The 20,892-nt window shown below is 43.9% G+C and overlaps 1 protein-coding gene across 4 annotated transcripts in view; it reads left to right on the top strand.

The window, feature by feature from the left end:
• Positions 1 to 20,892, top strand: part of HIC2 (HIC ZBTB transcriptional repressor 2) — a 95,107-nt gene that overhangs the window by 43,406 nt on the left and 30,809 nt on the right. For 2 of the 4 annotated variants that reach the window (XM_074972431.1, XM_074972426.1), the window contains exon 2: positions 1,018 to 1,161. The gene's annotated coding sequence lies outside the window, so the exon portion shown is untranslated. Of the gene's footprint in view, positions 1 to 1,017; positions 1,166 to 13,570; positions 13,659 to 20,892 lie in introns of all 4 variants that reach the window. The other 2 variants (XM_074972428.1, XM_074972427.1) reach the window with 2 other exon arrangements.

Raw genomic sequence — 20,892 nt, 5'->3', positions numbered from 1 at the left:
GTCTGAATTTGTCTAGCTTCAGCTTCCAGCTATTGGATCGTGTTAGACCTTTGCTAGATGGAAGAGCCCATTATTAAATATTTGTTCCCCATGGAGATACTATGGCCATCCATCCCTTAGCGACGTAGTTCTGTTGACCTAACCCCTAGTGTAGACAGTGCCATGTTCCCAGGAGAGCGTCTCCTATTGACATAGGTACCGTCTCTCGCAGAGGTGGATTAACAAAGACGACGAGAGAAACTGTCCCATCGACATAATCTTCACTGAAGCACTACGGCAGCATAGCTGCAGTGCTGTCTGTGTAGACAAGCCCTTAGACTTGTAATCAAGTCACCTCAACCGTCTCTTCGTTAGACTCAAGGAGCTCAATCTATTTATTTTATCGCTATAAGGCAGGTTTTCTAATCTTCTCTGAACCCTCTCCAATTTATCAACATCTTTCTTGAATTGTCAGCACCAGAACTGGCCACAGTATTTCAGCAGTGGTCGCACCAGTGCCAAATACAGAGGTAAAATAACCTCTCTACTCCTATGCGAGATTCCCCTGTTGATGCATCCCAGGATTGCATTAGTTCTTTTGGCCACAGCATCACATTGGGAGTTCATGTTCAGCTGCTTATCCATTATGACCCCCAAATCTCTTTGAATCACTGGTTCTCAGATAGAATCCCCTATCCCATAAGTATATGCCACACTCCCACAAAATAAAACTTCAGAGTTCAGTTTTAGAGTTTCCTTGCTCTCCTTCTATACACTCTCTGGAGCCATAAAGACCAAGGAGACCGTGCCCCTAATAATGCGACCCCAGCTCTAGAGAACAAAGAGACCATTGGCAAGAAGTGTAGTCCCCTTGTTGAAGTGGGGTGGGGGTGAGTGTTTTGGTCTCTGTGGCCTTGGATAAGTCACTTAAGTGCCTAATGTTAGCCAAAATTTCCAGGCTTCAATAATTAAGTAAAAGTAGCCTGATTGGTTTTTTTTTGTTTGTTTGTTTGTTTGTTTTTTTGTTTTCCCTTTCAGAAATGATGAGCACCCACAACTCACATTGAAGTCAACATCTTTGGGTCAAATATGCCCTCAATCACAGCCTTGCAATCTCGGTGACTTCAGAGGGACTGTTTACCCATCTATCAAACGGGTATACTATTTATAGCTGCGTTCAAGGTAGGTGAGTCATTGATTTTAAAGCAATTTGAAATCCTTTGATTTGGAAAGTTCGAGGGGAGTGCAAACTAGTAGTTTAATCCCTTTTTCCATTGGGTAATGGGGCTTTGGATGAAGCAGCAGAGAGAATACTAGCCTTGTGGTAGTGTCTAACTACAAAATGATACTAGAAATTGAAATATTAACTTTTTCACATGCAACCTTCAGCCTGAGAAGTACAACTTATTCTTGTCTGTCGAATATAAAATACACCAGAACATAGATGCAAGGTGCTCTCTATTGCTTGTCATCCCAGTGACCTCACACCACATTATAGCTTTGCTCTTGGTCCCTGTGATGTCATCAGAAACTTGATCTATATAGACTTGAATGCTTCGACTAGGATTTAGAAATGTGATGTTAGCTAACGTGTCCTGACTAGCTTAGTCTGCAGAGGGTCTTAGAAGCTGCATGGTTTGGTTGCTAATTAGCACCAAGGAGGGAAATTATGCTGCCCGTCAGGATCTTTGCTGTTTCTGCACCTTTTGTCGTCTTCCCATCTTCCTTTTCCTTCTCTCTGCCTTCCCTGTCTGTGCCACCTCTGTTTTTCCCTACAGTAACTCCCATTCCATCTGCTCAAATGGAAGCATTAACCATTTAATTGCTGATCACTGAAGTGTTGTCATTGGGCTTCAGCATTAATATCCTAATGAGATTAATGGGGGGTGGGCAGTCAACATCTTTCAGGCTGCCTGCAGCCCTGGAAGGATGCTGCTGTCGGGCTTCACACACTTATTTGGATTGTTACCTTCATAACCATGAAGACTAGAAATGCTTTTTTCAAAATAAAAGCTTCAGATTTTGCAGTATTTGAATGTCAAAGACCAGACAAGTCCATCGGCTGAGCTTGATCTGGCCTGCAGACCCCATTGTTTGACGCCTTTGGTCTAGAGGTTAGGGTAGTGGGTTCAGAATTGGAGAAGTCTGGACTCCATGTCCAGTTTCCCCCTTTATTGCTTTTTGACCTTGGGCATTTCCCCCTTTTATTGCTTTGTGACCTTGAGCAAGTCATCTAACCTCACATCTGTGAAGTGGCAAATAGCAGTGCCAAGCGCTATGACATTCTTGAATCAAGTGACCTATTTAAATACAAAGGACTAGTCATGTTATCTAGAGTCACAAATACCTTTTTCTAATGATTTTTTGGAATTGTACCCTGTGCTGAGGACGGGAGCTAAGCAGGAGGAAAAAACGGCACTTCTCTGGATAGCGAAAAATACTTGGTCTTTGAGCTTTGTGCTTCAGCAGAAGCAGGTTGGGTTTTGCCCTATCAACACCATGTGGTATGCTGCTAGTGGATTGGGTGTCCCCTGATATCAGATGTTCTAAGCATCCCTGCGTTGGCTGTATTTTTGGCTTCCATTTACATCTATAATACCTGTGTACTTCAGCCAGCTGTAGTATAATACACCTAAAAATTGGGGGGTGAGGGAGAGATGACCAGCAAATGGGGTTGGGTGGCTAGAATTGCACTTGGAACCTTGTCTGGTCTTTGGTAGGAAAGAGTGACCTGAAAGATTCTGAGGACTTGAGAGAGAATGAAATGGTGACCTTGCAAGAGTTAAGACAGTGATAGTTTGAACAATTAAGCGGGAAAAGGGATTTTTAGTCAGACTCAAACTCTTTTCATTAACACCTGTTTAACTTAAATGACAATCATTTTGGGGAGAGGAGGTTTTTGTTAAGACTCTATACGCTTGCACCAATTAAGGAGTCCGCGCTCACAAAATACAGCCTCAGAGACCCTCCTAATGACTAGTGTCACATTCCTGATATTTCCAAGGAGGGAGGGGGAAGAGGAAGATGACAAACAGGGGAAAAACCACAACTTTGAGAGAGTGACAAATACCAGTATCTATCCTATACCTTCTTTGGCCATCACAAAGAAGACAAAAAGCACGCATGTCTAATGTTTAGAAGTCTTCTTTCAACTGCTAAAGACCATTAGCCCCCCCTGAAAAGGGGAGCGCAAACTTCTGAACCAAAGCAAACTGGATTGAAGTCCTACGCATTTAAAACAAAAAATGCAGCTGCCTTCCTAACGTGCTTCTGATTCTGGATTCTGATTTCAGTTTTGCTACTGTAAATCTGGAGTAACTTAACTGATGTGATTGTAAGTGCAACCAGAATCTGGTCCGCTAATTTTGCTGCTTCATCTTCTGTTGGTGACCCATTCGTGTTATAGACTGAAATGTTTGGCCTATTTTGTGGTGTTCAAGGGCTGCTTAAAATTATACTCCCTCTATCATCCAGCCGTAGTTTAGAGATGGCAGTGACCTATAAAATGAGATTTCTATGTGTGAGTTTCAGATATTGTCACCAAAAAATGCAGTGGATTTCCCTCCTTCCCCCTTGATATGTTTAATTTCCAGGACACATGGCTCAACTGAATTTGTGTTGGAGTTTGCAAAATGGTCTGGATAATAGGAGAAAATCAGGTCACACAATAAGGGTTCAAAACCGAACCACCAAACAGACGTTGCAACTCCTTATCCACATATTGTTTCAGTATAACATCTAGTGACATGTATTTCCCTCCAGCCCATCGTGAAAGTGGTTTCACAATTGAAATGAGCCAGGACAGGTATTTCTGCCACCTCCCTCTTTCTGGTGGCTGGACTTTCAGCCTCTTGCTTTTTCCACTGCACCCCCAAAGGGTGTGGGTATCAGGGAAAGGGGGGGGGAGAGAAGCTCTCACACCTTGTTCTGCCTTCTTGCTTACACTGTAGAATCTCTAGCTTATCCGCCCAGTGCAGTTGACTGTATGTGGAGGAGGGGGAGAGAGCTTGTGTTGCAATCTCTGAGATATCTTTTGCAGCTGCAGCACTTCTCGCTGCTTCTCCCCCCCCCCCCCCCCCCCCCCGACTGGTATGTCTGAACCATATCCTTCAAAACCAGTTTTCTAAGCAGATTAGATGGGTAGCAGAGACAGCTATGCAATCAGGCAAAAATGTGAGCTCAAGCCTTCATTTTTTTTGCAGTGGCCAGAGCAATAAGCGTCTCACACCTGGATATTTTTTCTCTCTGTCTCTCCAACATGTTGTAGTCTGTCCATTGCTGTAGAGTGGAACTAAAAGTTCATCCTAGGCACTAGTAATGTTACAATTTAATATTGAGCAGGGAGGTGATTGGCTCCCTGATAGCAGAAGGAATTCATGTTTGAAGCAGTAGGAAACTGCTTCCTGGATACAGTTATTCACCACATGAACCATTGTCCCTCCCCATATGTTCTGAAGTTCTTGATGGGATTCTACCGTGAAAGGTTATGTGGGCCTAGCAGCATAGGTCATGGATATGGAAAAAAACCCACACCCCGACCAATGTAGCTGTGCTGACATAATTCCATCTACATTGGGGCTTATGTCAACTTAAGAGGCGTCTGCTGACCTAGCCAACGTTGTTCAGAAAAAAACACTCCTGTTGGCATAGGCGTCTACATTACAGCACTACATGAGAGTGTAGAAAACTCTCTTCAGTATCCTAAGTTAGCCGTGCTGACACACTTGGTTTTGTTGGTCTTGCTACTGTTGAAACCAGGGCTTCCTGGTTCAACACCAAAAGACTTTTTGTAAGCATCAGTAGTGGGTTTCAGGTCTGGCTCCTTCTATATGCAAGTGACTATAAAATGCATTCAGGGTTCTCTTAATCTCTGTTTGGAAAAACTTACTTGCCCGTTCCCTCTGCAAGAGCGGTTAATTGGGATCGGTTAGAGGGCTGAGTAGCAGGTCCGGGGTCAGGAGGACTGAGTGAGCTGCTGTCTTCCTTTCTGGAGGAAGAGTGGGGAGTTGCACATCCCTAGGAGCTGTTTGCTACTTCTCTGGAGGATAGGAAGGAACCAAATGTGGAGTGGGCCAGAACTCTGTTCGCTGAAGGGTACTGAGGAGCATGTGAGTGGGTAGGAGAAAGAAGGGAGAGGTTTAAGATCTAGATGATTGAATTATTAAGCTAGAGAAGAGAAGTAGAGGACAGATTTCAAGTAAGAAGGCAGGAGAGAGAAAATAGAGGGGAAAGAGAGGCTAGGGTGTAGGGAAATGAAGGAGACATGAAACATACCCTAAAAACAAGGCAAGAAGACCTACCCTATGATCTGTGCTAGGAAAGAAAGTGGAATGAAGCTAGAAAAGAAAAAACTAACATTTCAAATATTAAGTAGAGAATTAATATTAAAAATGTTAGGTTTCAGAGTAGCAGCCATGTTAGTCTCTATCTGCAAAAAGAAAAGGAGTACTTGTGGCACCTTAGAGACTAACCAGTTTATTTGAGCATAAGCTTTTGTGAGCTACAGCTCGCTTCATCGGATGAACGGATGCAACTTCATCCGATGAAGTGAGCTGTAGCTCACGAAAGCTTATGCTCAAATAAACTGGTTAGTCTCTAAGGGATCACAAGTACTCCTTTTTCTTTTTATTAAAAATGTTGTATACAATGCATTGTTATTGTATTCCTTTACATGTCAGGCAGCATAGCTGTGGGGAGTGCATGGTGGCAAAGGCCCCGTCCCCGTCCCCCACTGCATATCTTACTGTAGTCAGAAACAGAAAAATCAAATCTCCCAGCTAAAGGAGGAAATAAAAAGGAAGCCGGTCATGTGTGTCACAGCCATGTGGAGAATGTCCAACAGCAGTAAAATACAACTGTAAAACATACATTGAAGGCTTAAAATCATGAATAAAAACAAAGTGGTTTTTTCCACTCTGGCTAGTAGGCTTAGTCCTTGGGCTAGTAGGTGCTGGGCTGAGAAATTTACTCTGGCTTCAGGGGTAATTTTAAGTTTAAGATCCCATTAAATCCATACTCAGTCTGTATAAGTTACTCTGTGAAATCATTAGTCTCCTTGTTGCTTTTATATTAGATGTGACAGATTAATATGTTTGAGGGCAGATCACTGCTAGACTAAAACTTTCTCTGGTTATGATTCCTTACAACTATAAAACAGTCACAAGGTTATGGGGTTTATAAAGAGGTTTATTACAGTTTCCAACATTGGAATTCTGTGGGCTAAGTGTTTTTTAAAAAAGTAAATCAAAATATATGCACATCCCATTTCCCCTTTCCCAAGATTATATAAGAATTAGGAATACACATTGGTCCTTATGCAGCATCTTGCTATTTACAGTGGGAGGGTAACCCTGCACTCCTTCTAACAGTAGGATCCTCCATTGTGTCATTATGGATGATCTGGGCACATGTGTGGGATGAGAAAGAACTTGCAACCTCAAGAACCTCCATACACACTCACTGCTTCAACCCAGTGAGTAAAGAAGCATCAACAGCGCAAGCAGTAGAAGGATGGGATCTACCTACGGGCACCTGTGTTGAGTAACCTCTATAGTAGAGGCTCTCAAAATTCTTTCCAAACCCCACAGTCCAGTCTTACGATGACCTCAATCCTTTTGAGGTTGTGGGGGGGGGGGAGGGAAGGGGTGTTTTCCCTAATTTCTAAAGACCCTTTCCATAGCTGTGAAACTGACTCAAGTCTAAAATACCATTTTAGAGAAATTTCTGTTCTAGAGAATGAGCTTCAATCAAAAGTTTATTTTTAAGGTATCCCAGAATTCTACAGCAGAGAGAGAATTTATTCTAGGAGGATCCAGGAAACTCCGCAGAGAAGTTATCCTTCGGTATAAAATTTGATGGAACTTTTGATGAAGTTAATGAGGGCTGGGAATAGGTGCCAAGGGAAGGGGTGCAGGCTGTAGCTAGTGGGTAAGGGTGTACGTGGGGTTGTAGGATACTTTCTGTGCCCCTCAATTCTGCGTTATGCTTCCCAGAAGTGCCATTTATACATAGTGAGACATGGAGCTACTTGGAAATTCTGTCAATTATTGTCCAATGGAAAATGCAGTTTCTGCAAAATCAAAGTCTTCTGTGGGGAAAATTGATTTTGTTGAAAATCTTCAGCCCCCCCCCCCCCCCTTTAGGAAAATGAAATAAATTTGGGTCGGTTCAACCAGAGTTTAAAAAAAAAAAAAAATCAAAATGTTAAAACTGATTGGAAACAAAATGTTTCCGGTCAGTTCAACAAAACATTACACTGCATTTCCCTGACAGCGCATTGCCTTTTGGGAGGAGTTGTTCAAGCCATCTTTATCTTCTGTGGGGCAGAATTCCTGGGGATTATGCCTTCCCATAATGAAACACAGATTTTCCTGTGACTGAGGTTTAATAGCACACTGACTTGAAATAAAACATTTCAGCTCAGTTCAGTAAACTGCCCAAACTGAAGTTATTTAGTTTCAGTGTCTAACTGGTTTGATGGAAAATGTCCAATTGAAACATTACAACTTTTTGGAAACACATTTTTCAGAATTTCTGTTCTGCAAAAAGTTTCACAATTTCAACTTTGTGCCCTGATTCGGGATGAAGACAAATGTTGAAATGTCAGAATTCCCTGTGGGATGGAAATTCTGGGTTTTGCATAGCTCTAGGGAAGAGGCAGGTGACAGCTGTGAGCTACTGGTTGTTCTTCTCTAGAGCAGGAGTGTGAGGAAGGGAGGAGGAAGGAATGAGAAGGTGCTGTGGGGCAAGGGTGAAGCAGTGACAACAGCAGGAGGGGAAAAAAAGCTTCTCCTTAACCTTCCTGCCCCCATAGTTCCTTGGAGTCTAGTGGCTGCTAGGTTTTGGTGATCTTGCTTGTCCCCATACCCCTGCCTGGTATGAGAATTCTTTTATCTTCCTGGATCATTTGCTTAAACGCAGTCCAGTATGTTACACCATGGATGGTCAAGATGCAGGGCTTCATCTTCCTCCGTAAGGAGGCCTGGATAGCCCCTCTTTCGGGCCAGTTTGTGGGGCTTCTTGCTAAGAGCAGGAGTTTGTTCAGTTGGATGTCCTAACAGCACTGTCTGTTAGGAGTATAGGACTTGAGAGGTTTCTGAGCAGTTCGCTGGCCTTTACTGAATGGAACTGGGTGCTTGGGCACACTTGTCAAATTTTGTTACAGTACAAACTGACTTACTCTTTTTCAAAGAGGGCCTTGTGGCCAACTGGTCTGAACACAGGACAGGAAGTGGGCAACGTCTAATTCTAATCCTGGCTTTGACCATGACTCTGACCTTGAGTAAGTTTTCTAACATCTCTCTGCCTCATTGTCCTATCTGTGAAGTGGGAATAAAAATACTCCCTGTCTTCACCTGAATGTTCAGGTAAAATAGTGGCAGTGTGTATTGCACTGTAGATTGATTTATTAACAATTTTAGTGTCTTGTGTAGAAAATTGATAATTTCATCCAACAGCCTTGCCCTCTGAGAATGAGTAGCTGAGTAAAGAGGGACGTGTGGAAAAGACAAACCCAGGTTACACATTAAACAGGTTCTCCGGTATTATTGCCTACATTACTGGCAAAGACCCCCTGTAAGTAATCATCAAATAATCAGCCTGGCTCCTTTTGTGAATGGCTTGAATCTGTGTGGTCCTCCTTTGTTAGGGCAGCTCGTGGGCTTTGAAAGCTTCTGCACCCCCTGTTCTGTACTGCAGAGCCTGGTGGCACCAGCTGCTTCTGCCTGAAACACGCATTTGCATGAGACAGTGGCTCTCCCCTCCCCCCCCCTTACATTTCAAAATGTATTTCCCATCTTTTCAACCCCTTCATTTTTAAGCTTCTCTCAGAACTTTTGATGCACTTTATTTTTATTTTGCCACATGCCTATTTTTACCAAGTAAAGCTCGGAGGAGGGAGAAGTCGTCTTTCCTTCAGAAATAAAACAGCCACCAGTGTTTGGAAATATCTTAACAATAGACCATATGGGAGTCCCAAACTGTTAAGCTTTATTATTCAGAAGGCAGAAAATGTGGTTTGATATTCAATTGATGTACAGCATAAATGAGAGCCACAAACTAGGCTCCCTTGAGCTGGGATTCAAGTATTCTTTTGAATATAACTACTAATACTTTGGCCTAGTTCCACAGAATGCGTCCCAGCTTGCTGATCACAAGCCAAGAAACTGGAGGCTATTCCCTCTACCCACCTCCCCCTCCTTCTCAGAAGCAGTTTCCTCTCCTGCCAGCATGGGCTCTTGCCCTGAATATAAATCTCCTGATATTAGTTGCTCAAAGAAGACAGAGAGGGCACAAGCACAGGCTGGCTGTTCTTTTCCTCCCCTTCAAAATAAAGTTTACCATGTGCAAGATTCCGGTCAGGAAGTACAATGGCTGTTCCAGGTGGGATCCTCTTTGTGCCTGTTTCTGTAGCCACTGAGGAAATCGTGTACACTGAAACAGGTGAACATGCTTCTTCCCCAGGTTACTCTGAAGTGGTGCCAGAGAGCACATGGGAGAGGGATTTGTGGGATACAGAGATTAGAACTGGTTTCAGTTTACTTCTGTGACCCTATTTGATTTACACATACTATAATTTTCCTCTCTCCATTAGGTTGACTATTCCTCTTAGCTATGCTGGTCTCTGGGGAAATGAACCCACAAAAGTTGCTTCAGGCTCCAATTTTTTATAGCCTTGAGCAGCCCCCAAACCTGGCAAATTCAACTGAGAAAAATCAAGTTTGTGTTTTCACAGATGGTCTGTAAATGTTATTTCAAAAGCAATCACACAACACTACATTAAAAGAACATTAGTAAGGTTGCAAAGTCAAGTTATGAAATGCCACTATTAAGGTTGCCTGTGTAACCTTAATTCAGCCTTTTGTGCATATGCATTGATAGAGGATTTAATTACATGATCATAGTATTTTTTTTTTCCCCCCCACAGGATGCTTGTCTCATACATTGCAGATGGACCTGCTCTGGGGATGATTCAGAATTATGTATTTCTGTAGGACCCATGTTTTGCTTATTGCAGCAGTTGGAAGGAATGTCATGAGTGAGGCGGGGGATTGCTGGCATAGAAGGGACAGTGTCACAGTTAAGATAGCTGACTTCTGGGGAATGTGACTATTGATGCCTCTGCCAGAGTTCCTGTGTGATGCTAGTTAAGTCACTTAAACCAAACATTGCACAGGTGCTCACTAATTGTCTGTTCCTCATTTTCTGGGTGCCCTGCTTGAGACCCTGGTTCTGATTTGCAGAAGTGCCGGGCACCCACAGCTGCAACTGAAGCAGCTGAGCTCTGCTTTGAACAAATGAAGTGTGATATGATAAGTGCTCCGAGGGCCTAGGCATCTCAAATTGTACACCCAAACTCAGTGTTAATTTTGACCTTAATCTGACTCAGTTTCCCAGCTGCAAAATGGGGATGATGTTCCCTCAGCTCACAGGGTGTTGTGAAAATAAATTCATGAATGTTTCTGAAGTACTCCGTCTGTAGTGACGAGCACCATAGAAAAACCACTGTGGAAATTGATAACTCTGCCTCAGAGCCGGGTTTGGATAGAATACAGTGAGTAAGGCTCAGGGCCACACACTGCGCAACGAGAAAGCAAAATCGTGAATAGCCGCTCATTAAGTGAGCGCCATCCATCCTGGGCACTGAATGAGGCAGGAGGCCTGTGGAAAATATGTACTTATGCATACGTTCAAGGGGACCAAATTAAGGCTGCACAGGCCACTTTAATTCTGGCATTTCCTAACTTCTGAGGGCTTGACTTTGTGACATTAATGTCCTTTTAACATGGTTGTAGGTGTTTTAATAGCCTACTTTAAAAAAAAAAAGAGAGAGAGAGAACTGAAGAAGCTGATTCCATCATATTGACACCTAAGTAGGTCATCAGCAGGGTTGGACCCTTCAGATGCACCAAACAGGCCTCTGCCACTTGAGCAAACAGAGTAACTGATAACTGTAGTAGGCTGTTACCTTGTGCGGACTGGCACTAGAGGAGTATTGGACACTTTGCCAGTGGGTTTCACAGATATTGGACAGAGTCTGAGGGTTTGTCTATACTTGACAATTTACCAGAATAGCCATTCTGGAAAAGGTATTAATAATCGTAGGTTTCAGAGTAACAGCCGTGTTAGTCTGTATTCGCAAAAAGAAAAGGAGGACTTGTGGCACCTTAGAGACTAACCAATTTATCTGAGCATGAGCTTTCGTGAGCTACAGCTCACTTCATCGGCTGCATACTGTGGAAATTGCAGAAGACATTATATGGTATCTGTGTATATAATGTCTTCTGCAATTTCCACAGTATGCAGCCGATGAAGTGAGCTGTAGCTCACGAAAGCTCATGCTCAGATAAATTGGTTAGTCTCTAAGGTGCCACAAGTCCTCCTTTTCTTTTTAATAATCGTAGTAATTAAGCTGCTAAAATCTGAAGTCTGAGCATGAGAGAACTTGGGTTTTGTTTTTTTTGCCCCCCCCCCCCCCCCAAAAAAAAAAAAAAAAAGTTTCCATAACTTGGCCAGGTTTGGTCAGATTTTCACCAAGGCCACCCTCACGCTAAAAGTCAAGTTCTACCTTCAACACATAGCGGGCTTGGAGTTTTTCAAAGAGAAGTTTGCCAGAATTTAATATGGGCCAAACAATATATATTTTCCCCCCACCCTCCCTTGGCAATGGCTGAACTATTTTCCTTTCAAAATTTTCTGTAAAAAAAAAAAAAAAAATAATAATAATAATAATAATAATAAAAATATCAGCCTGAGGCAGACAGCATGGAAAACTTCAGTCCAATCAGTTACAAACTGGTAAAATTATGAGCAACTGAAAACACCATCTTATGATGAAATGGATCAAGCAACCTTAATGGGCAGTGTGATCATCCCCACTTGTAAGATTACATTATATAAAACAAAATGGTGGTTTAAGATATTTAGATGTATCTGTATTCTGGGTTTTCCTAAATTCTTGCGCTGCAGGACTCTTGGCATGTCAATAAATATTACTGCTTTCTGGCTTCATGATAAAATCCTTAGATAATCCAAGTTTGGGTAGGTTTTTTTCCCCCCTCTTTTTTTGAATCTGAGTTCCACAAAGGAATTGAATTTGGGCTGCTGTAATTCAGGCTGCATAGGTTGGAGGATTCCAAACTTGGCCTGACTTGTACTTTCCTTAAAAGTGTGCAGAGCCCGTGTAAAAACATTCTTTATGAATGTGTTAATGCAATTGCGCGTGACAAGCCTTCACATAGTAGTGGACATAGGTTGTGCACGCTGTAGTGAAGGCTGAATTTCAGTGTTTGTGTTTTTCCTCCATTTCCCCTTTCAGTTGCACATAATGAAGCTTTCTATTTTTTTTTTTATTTACATCTGCATCTGTTTAGTGGAGGGAGGGGAGAGAATTTGTCAGGTGTTTATTTAATTTAGTCAATAATGCCTAGCATCCCTAATGTGCTAGGCATTTTCCATCCTTTTTGGATCAGAAATCTTTTACGCTAATAATGGATGAACATAGAAAGCTCAAAGATCCCTTTGACTTGTGACCTCACTTAAATCTGAGGAATAAGCCAAATTTGAAGAAAATCTGTCCAGAGGTTTTAAAGTGCAAAAATGTCACATGTGTATAAGGCCTTCTATATGCTACAAGTACAATCATGGCTTTTTAACGAGTTCTTGTCTCAACTGTGTTGTAACAAGCATCGGTTAATTTTATGTTCAGGTAGCAGCTCTTTTCATAGCACAACTCTCTGTTCGTTTCCTCGTTGTAGACCAGGGGTGGGCAAACTTTTTGGCTTGAGGGCCACATCTGGCTATGGAAATTATATGGCGGGCCATGAATGCTCATGAAATTGGAGGTTGGGGTCCAGGAGGGGGCTCCAGACTGGGACAGGGGGTTGCAGTGGGGGATGAGGGCTCCAGCTTGGGGTGCAGGCTCTGGGGTGCAGGAGGCTGGGACCAAGGGGTTTGGAGGATGGAAGGGGGATCAGGGCTGCTCCCAGAAGCAGGAGCAGCATGTTCCCCCCTCTGGCTCCTATGCAGAGGCATGGCCAGGCGGCTCTGTGCACTGCCCAGTCTGCAGGCATTCCCCCTGCAGCTCCCATTGGCTGTGGTTGCCGGCCAATGGGAGCTGCAGGGGTGATGCTATCTGCCCTTGTGTGTAGGAGCCAGAGGGGAGACATGCTGCTGCTTCCGGAAGCCGCATGGACCCACGGCACGCATGGAATGGGCAAGCTGTGGACCCCACTCTCCGGCAGGAGCTCGAGGGCTGGATTAAAATGTCTGAAGCACTGGATGCGGCCCCTGGGCCGTAGTTTGCCCACCCCTGGGGTAGACATCTATCACAATGGCTAACTCTCTAATGGCATTCTGGAACACAATCCCATACTGTCTCAGGGGTGTACTTGGAAGACCTACAGCTAGAGCAGCATTAGCAGTGAATGGGGCATTACACACTATGATACCCTATTGCTATTAGTTGAGAGGGAGTAGAAATAGAAAAACTGGTTACACGTGCACAGTAGAGTATGTGGGGGGAGCTGTTCTATTCACCATGCAAAAAAATACATTGAACTGGTTATAGAAAGACCGTTTTCTCTTCTGGCAGGGGTGGAATACTGTAAGCTACCAGTTGCCAAACAAGAATTAACCTTGTGATGTGTGAACACAAAGTATGTTTGGAGCTGTTTATGCAGGTAACTGATAAACTTGGTTTAAAAGTTGTAGTGTGGACAGGACCTGTGTATTTTATACCATTAATTTGTTTACGTGTAATACCCCTAACATATGAACAGTCCCTACAATTACAAAAGATCTGTGTATGCTGTGTCAGGACAGTCCTGTCTAAGACTGACTCTAAGAACCAGGAGGCTTATAACTTTTATTTTGGCCTGGAATTTGATATGAGCTTCTAAGACTGGAAGTGAATGTGTGTGTTTCGGGGGGTGGAGGGGAGAGGTGCTCTTGTAGAATTTATTTTGTGAGAGAGAGCTCATGATGGTGTTCTTGGTATATTTGGTAAACTACTCCTGACATGGGTAGTTAGTTCTGTTTTCCTTTTGGACTCTTCTTTCCCCCCTCCCTTTTTTGGGGGGGAGGTAGTGCCGGGGGAGGAGGGGACGGGAGTGGAACAGAGCTTCTCCATTCCATTCTAACTACAGCACTTAACAAGTTAGTCCAGCTGGCCTTCCTCCAGTCTCAAACCTAAATCATGCTCTCAGTGATCACCATGATTATCATCCCCTTGCAGGATTCTCTGCTTCACTGGAACACACACATTGTAAGCAACTGAGGGCAGGGAGCTTTTGTCTGGTCTCTATAAAGTCAGGTTTCAGAGTAACAGCCGTGTTAGTCTGTATTCGCAAAAAGAAAAGGAGGACTTGTGGCACCTTAGAGACTAACCAATTTATTTGAGCATAAGATTTCGTGAGCTACAGCTCACTTCATCGGATGCATACTGTGGAGTGAGCTGTAGCTCACGAAATCTTATGCTCAAATAAATTGGTTAGTCTCTAAGGTGCCACAAGTACTCCTTTTCTTTTCTCCATAAAGTGTTACATTTGCATTTAGATAACTCTGTGATAGGCGCCTTAAATGTTACATTTTGCATGGCTCACCCTATAGATCTGTGTATAATGTACTGCCTATGTATGTCTGTAATATAATTCTCTAGTGTCTGGCCCTCAGAAGAAGAGGGGCTTTATTATTAATTATTATAAGCTATGGGGGAGCAGCTTTAGCCCAAGTGATAGAGGTCATTGTGTGTGTGTGTGTGTGTTTTGGGGGAGCTGAAAGATCAGTGCTCTAGTCCAAACTATGCAGATACGTAATTTACCTAACTGCCTGTCTGCTATGTTGGATTTGTTACAAAAGGACAGCGAGTTGGGTTGTAGACCATGCTCTTCTACTGGGCATGCTTTGGGACCTCGGCCAAGTTACTTAACCTCTCCACGGTTTCTCTGTTCAGTATACTACTTTAATTTATCAAGCAACTCTCCTTCATTTAATAATGGCGGGGGGAGGAAAGTTGGTGGAGCAAGGAAAATACTAGCTTGCTGGAAAATCCCAAGAGTGTGGTTTTTAGATGGTGTGCCCAAACACAGCAAAACCACTTCAAAGTATCATCAGGGTTTCCACTATAATCTTGTTCAACCTTTTTAGTTAAAGGTCCACCTTTAAGAGGCAACAAACTCTCTCTCCGGTCCCTTGGATGGTTGTGTTAGAAATATTCATGTACATGGAAAATTATTATTTCAGGTCATTTCAGACTTGTCAGTCTTTATAACTCATCTCTATAAAGGACTAATTTGATTCCTTGTATTTATTCAACATCAGTTTGTTGGTGATTGCTTGAGTTTGTTCAAAATATTTATCCGAAATTGCAAAGTTGTCCCCCCACCCCCCCCCCAGTCCATGTGACTTATGGGTAAAGTTTTCAGAAGTGCCTGTGTCTCTTAGCAGCAATAACTTCTCTTCAAGTACTATGCTGCTCAGGGCCAAAGATTATGAAGATGTGGAGGATCTACTGGAGTGGTATTTTCTGGTGTCTTGTGTTTTAACAGTGTTATTGGCTACACTTCTTAAACACTTGTCTTCATTGGGGATAGGACACTAGCAGAACGAGGGCCTGGTCTATGCTGCAAAGTTAGCAGGGTTGCCAACCCTCCAGGATTGGCCTGTAGTCTCCTGGAATTGGCATCAATCTCCCACAGACTACTGAAAGCAATCCAGGAGATTTTAATAAGATATTTTAAGAAAACGACATTACGTAATGTTGGGGGAGGGGGGACTCTCCTGGAATATCTTCAGTTAAGAGTAGACAGCCCTAAAGGTTAGGTTGACACCTATGAAAAGATTGCACAGGGGTTGCAGCAAAGGGGCATAATAGGGACCAGCTGCAGCACCACATGAAAGCGAAGGAATTTGGCCAGACATATCACGAGGCCAGGGAGGCCAACAATCAACCTGGTGCTGAGCCACACACTTGCCGCTTTTACAATGAGCGGCATGCCGTTGTTGGCGGAGACCCCATAGACCACCATGGATGCCTCTGAGAAGCCAGAGATTTCTTCTGTGAACAGCGACGAGGAAGAGCCGAGAGACGAGACTCCAAAGATGTCATGAGCCAGGACCTGTTTGAGACTTCACCCCATCTAGCAAGTCCCAGCAGGCGAGCATGGACGAGCCCAGTGGAGGGGAAGGGACCTCCGGTAAGCATGCATTTTTCTTTACAACTTTGAAATTTCAAGATGGCACCTGGCCCATCCCCTGGTTGAGACAAAGGTATCTGCTTTTCATTGTTCTGCTCTTACCAGACGAGTTAGAGCTGGCACCTGCTCTTCGTTCCCCTGTTGGATTAGAGGTGGGAGCTGGTGGGGGAGCCACATGGAGCTTGTTTATGTACATAGGGAAGTCTCTTGTATCCGGGAGATACTCTGCAACCCTCTCCTGAAGATTTCTTCCTCCACGGTAGGATGCGTTCCCACACCATTGCAGTGAACAGGCAAGAGGCATGTGGACCCGGGCAGCCATTGGCAGCTGAGTGTTCTATGCCTTCATTTCCCTCAGGGGCAAGATGTCCGCTAAAACTCCCGCTGCCTTGGAAAATAGTGCCACTATTCAGTGCCGTTGCCCTGCACATGTAACCATGGAATAGAGACCAACATTTATTGTTTCATGCAACTGAAATTCCTTCCTCGCCCTTGGTGGGCTGCTCTCCTTGTGGCTGGGCTCCAAAGCTGAAGTATCTATAAGCATTTCATATTAAGTGTTTATGGGAACAAGAGAAGGGAGTTTTGAAACTCTTTCCCTTTCCATTGGGACTGTAAATCCAATGACATCTGTGTTTTTTATCAGCAGCTGCTACTTTTGCAGCCTTGAGGGGCACTCCTCCCCTGCTCACAGAACTCCTGGCCCTGACTAGGAGGAGAACGAGGAATAGGGAGGACATATTCAGGGAGATCCTGCAAGCTAATGCTGCACTGGACTGCAAACAGATGGCCTGGAGGGCCAACATGGCAGATGGCATGGAGAAGGAAAGAACGGACAGGAGACAGGCCCAGGAATCCTATCAGGAAAAGGAGAGGGAGATGATCCAGCACATAATGGGTTTTCTCAGGCAGCAAACCCAACTGCTGCAGACCCTGGTTGACCTACAGATCCAAGGATTCCAGACTCTCTCCCTTTGCCATCGTTGGAGAACTCCATGGTAGCAGCTCCTTACATCCATCCCCCCCCTCACCCCCATGGCATCACAGGCTCCATCCTTAGCCTTTCTACTCCACGTTGGGTGACAGCAAGGAAAACCACAGCTGCACGTACACCAACCTTGGCTCTTACAGGTCAGTGTATGTGTAGCCACAACAGTCTACATTTGTGCACTGAAATGGGCAGAAATGTTTGCTGCCTTTCCAATGTCAGAGTTCCATTCTGTTAAGTTTAAAGCTTGTATTTCATTGCCTGCTGTTTTTTGCACATTGTTTTTCTGCACTGGTTTTGCAAGTCAATAAATTTCTATTTTTGAAGACTGTTATCTTTGAGTTCACAAGAAATGTTGCAGAATGCACAGCGGTACTCAAAGCCCACAGCATTGGTAAGTGTACAGCAAGCACCGCATAATTCCTAGCTTGAGGGAAATACACATTTATAAATGTACGGCAAGCACTACATGGTTCCTAGAAGCACCAGTTCTCCAGGCCCGGAGAACAGTCCAGCACAGAACATTACTGTGGCTGACTATTGAAGGGGTTTTTCAAAACCTCCCTCAACTCCATAACTCCAAGCTGAGCTCTTGTAATGGGCCTTGTGTCTAGCTGTTCAAAGTCAGAGAGCTGCTGCACCTCCACCTTGGCTGTGGCTTTTCCTCTTGGATAGTGTCCGTCACTACAGGCAGCTCTAACCATTGGTATTTTTCTCCCTGCCAAGCATCCCAACAGTCTACCAACAGCACATTCAACAGTCATTTGGCACCGGCTGAGCCAATAACTGAATCTCTCCTTGGCGCTGTCAAGGTGGCTGGTATACGACTTTGTGAGCAAGAGGGAGTCTGGGTCCCCAGAGTAACTATGGGCATTTCAGCTGGGAAAGAATGCCGCTGTCTGCAGCTTTATGAACAGTCCTGTGTTCTTATAGGTTCAAGTGTCATGCATCTTCCCTGACCAGCCGCCTTGGATATTGGTGTCGTGTGATCCTCCAACACTTGCATACTCGTAGAAAGTTAGCCTTTTCTGTTTATGTACTCGGTAGCAAGGTGGGCTAGTGCCAAAAGTACTGTACTTTTGTACGGATTTTGGAAAAAAAGGCAAAAAGATTATGGGACATGGATGACATTATGGGATGGCAAAAGTTGCGTGCTGGGAACTTGACCCCTAGCTCCCAGAGATTCCTGGGACAGTGATTTCTACCCCAGAACACATTGTGAAAAGGCCTCACGCTAGATGGCAGCACGTAGCATGCTGGGATACTTATCTCTGATGCACCACACTTTACACTGACTAAAGCACTCCTGCTGAGTAGGCATGGTGCCAATCCAAACAGCCAACTATGCCTGTGCACAAATGATATATACACTTCAGCAGCTCTTTGCCCATGTAACTTGCATCAACTAAAGTCTGGAGTGTAGACCTGGCCTGAGTTTAAATGCATTTTCCACAAACAGTTTCTGTCAAATATTCCAAACCTAAGTCCTGTCAGTACTGGGCTTCTGACAGAGCAAAACCTGGCCTGGAAGGTGGTCAGAACATGTCACGTTCTATGGCATCCTCAGAATCCAGCCAAACCATTGTTGGAAACCTGATTAGCTGGAACTGTGTGTTTAGACTGAGATAAAAAGTATTTCCCTGGCGCATGCTGAAGCTGGCTAACATGGCATACACACCACCTCCCCCTGGGTACCTATCCAAAGTAGCGGGTGGAACATGCTGATGCTCAGCTCTTGGCCGAGAGCACTCCCAGCAGCTAGTGCTAGCTGCTTCTTGGTGCACATGCTTTCTCTCCCAATGATCAGCAAATAGCTAGCCCAGTGAATTTAGCCCCTCTTCCTGCCCAGGGAATATCCATGAGCAGATGGTCACTGTCATATTTTATTTGGCAGCTGTTTTGTGAGTTATTTTACTCTATGAATTGCTCCTGTTCATTGTGTGACTATTCAATCTTCACGCTGCTATTTATGATTGGTCATATAGGCTACCTTGTACTTTTTCTGTTCCCTGATTGGAAGAGGGTAATTTTATCATCTGGAGGCAGCCTCGGAGAAGGCATGTCTTAGGGATTCAGTAGTTTTGGGAAAGGTTGAAGATAAGCAGGATCCGGGAATCTTAGAAAATTGGAAATGTTTTTCCCCATTCTGGGCTACACAGTCCTTGCCTGAGGTGGTATTCAGAGAGAGAAGTTAGGCTATGGTAATGCTTATGGGCTAATGTAATGTTCCATTCACACAAAGTAGTTGTGATGGGTGTGGTCAGGTCTTTGCCTGGCTCTCACAATTACCTCCATGCCAGGGCTCTAGCAAGGGTCTTGGGGCAGCTCCTGTTGTGCCAAGATGAAATTAGCCTGTTTGTTATATATAACAAAAAACTGGGAGTGCACAAGAGTTGTTGGGGTTTTTTGTTTGTCTTTTGTTTGGGTTTTTTTTTTTTTTTTTTTTTTTTTTGCAAACACTTGTCTGAGTAAAACCCAATTGCTCAACCCTTCTGTCAGCAAAGGAGTGTTGTACCTGCCCAGTGTGCCTGATTTCGCGCCCCTCTGGTTAACACCAGGCAGGCGCGAATACCTTTTAAAACCTCTGCGGAATGAGGTTCTTGGGAGTCGACAGTCTTGGACTGTCCTCCCTATCTGACAGGACTGAACAAGCGTGGAAGTAACTCCTCCTTTTTGAGCAGGTTTTTAATACCAAAGGCCTCAAGCACACAATATTGGTCTTATTCTGGTTTTAACCGATGGATATTCTTAGTCACTTATTCATGGGTTTTCTCCCTCTCCCACCCTCCGTCAGTCTTGTCTCTTTAGATTGTAAGCTGTTCAGGACAGTGGGGCACTGATCTCAGTTGGGGCCAATGGGTATTACTACTGTAATTCAGATTAATTGCAGAAAAGACCTATCCAAACGGGACCAGAACAGCCCCCTCTGCCTCCTTATTAAGGGAATTGTCATGGACATTGGTAAACTATTGCAAAAACTCACTTTCTACCAACACTGAACGAAGAACTTTATTAGATAAGGGAAGTAGTATTGTCCATAAAACTCTTCATTCTTTCTGAAGTTGCTGCCCAGAACCTCCTCCAGCCCCTGTTTAAAGGAACAGTACACTAGTCTTTGAACCATCCACCTGCCTGCCCCCCACTCACACGCAAACAAGAATTAATATAGATAGCAACAAATTTGTAGCTCCAAAGGAGTCACCAGATTCACTATTTGGCCAGATGTGGTCTTGAATTTTAATTTTCAGGACCTTCTATTCGAAGTGTACGCCGTCGGAATCTCCCCTCCCCCATTAGTCAATTTAAAAAAGGTTGTGTGTGTGTGTGTGTGTGTGTGTGTTAAGAGTTTTGAGATCCCCATGTGGAAGGCACTAGGAAAGCACCAACTCTTACACCACCCGGGGCATATGCTCTGGTGATGCACATCATACAATACAAGCAGCAAAAATACATGACAAATAAGCCACATACCCCCCTCTTTCTCCTGCCTATTCAGTCCATAATACTAAAGTTCAGGATTTGATTGTCCTGCCCCAGGATTTCACGCCCCATTTGAAAACCAACAATATTGTTAACCTCACAGAAAGTGTGAGTGGCCAAGTGGCGTTTGCCACACTTGTCCTGACACATGCTTGAATTAGGGAAATTTAGCTCAATCTGATGTAGGATTTCTTTTATCATTGTAATTACACCAAACAGGTTACTGGATGGCTGATCTTTAGGCATGGTTGG

This window comes from Natator depressus, chromosome 15 (assembly GCF_965152275.1).
Source record: "Natator depressus isolate rNatDep1 chromosome 15, rNatDep2.hap1, whole genome shotgun sequence".
In the NCBI taxonomy this organism is placed as follows: Eukaryota; Metazoa; Chordata; order Testudines; family Cheloniidae; genus Natator; species Natator depressus.
Note: the sequence above shows the minus strand (reverse complement) of the source record. Positions and strands in the feature narration are given on the sequence as shown.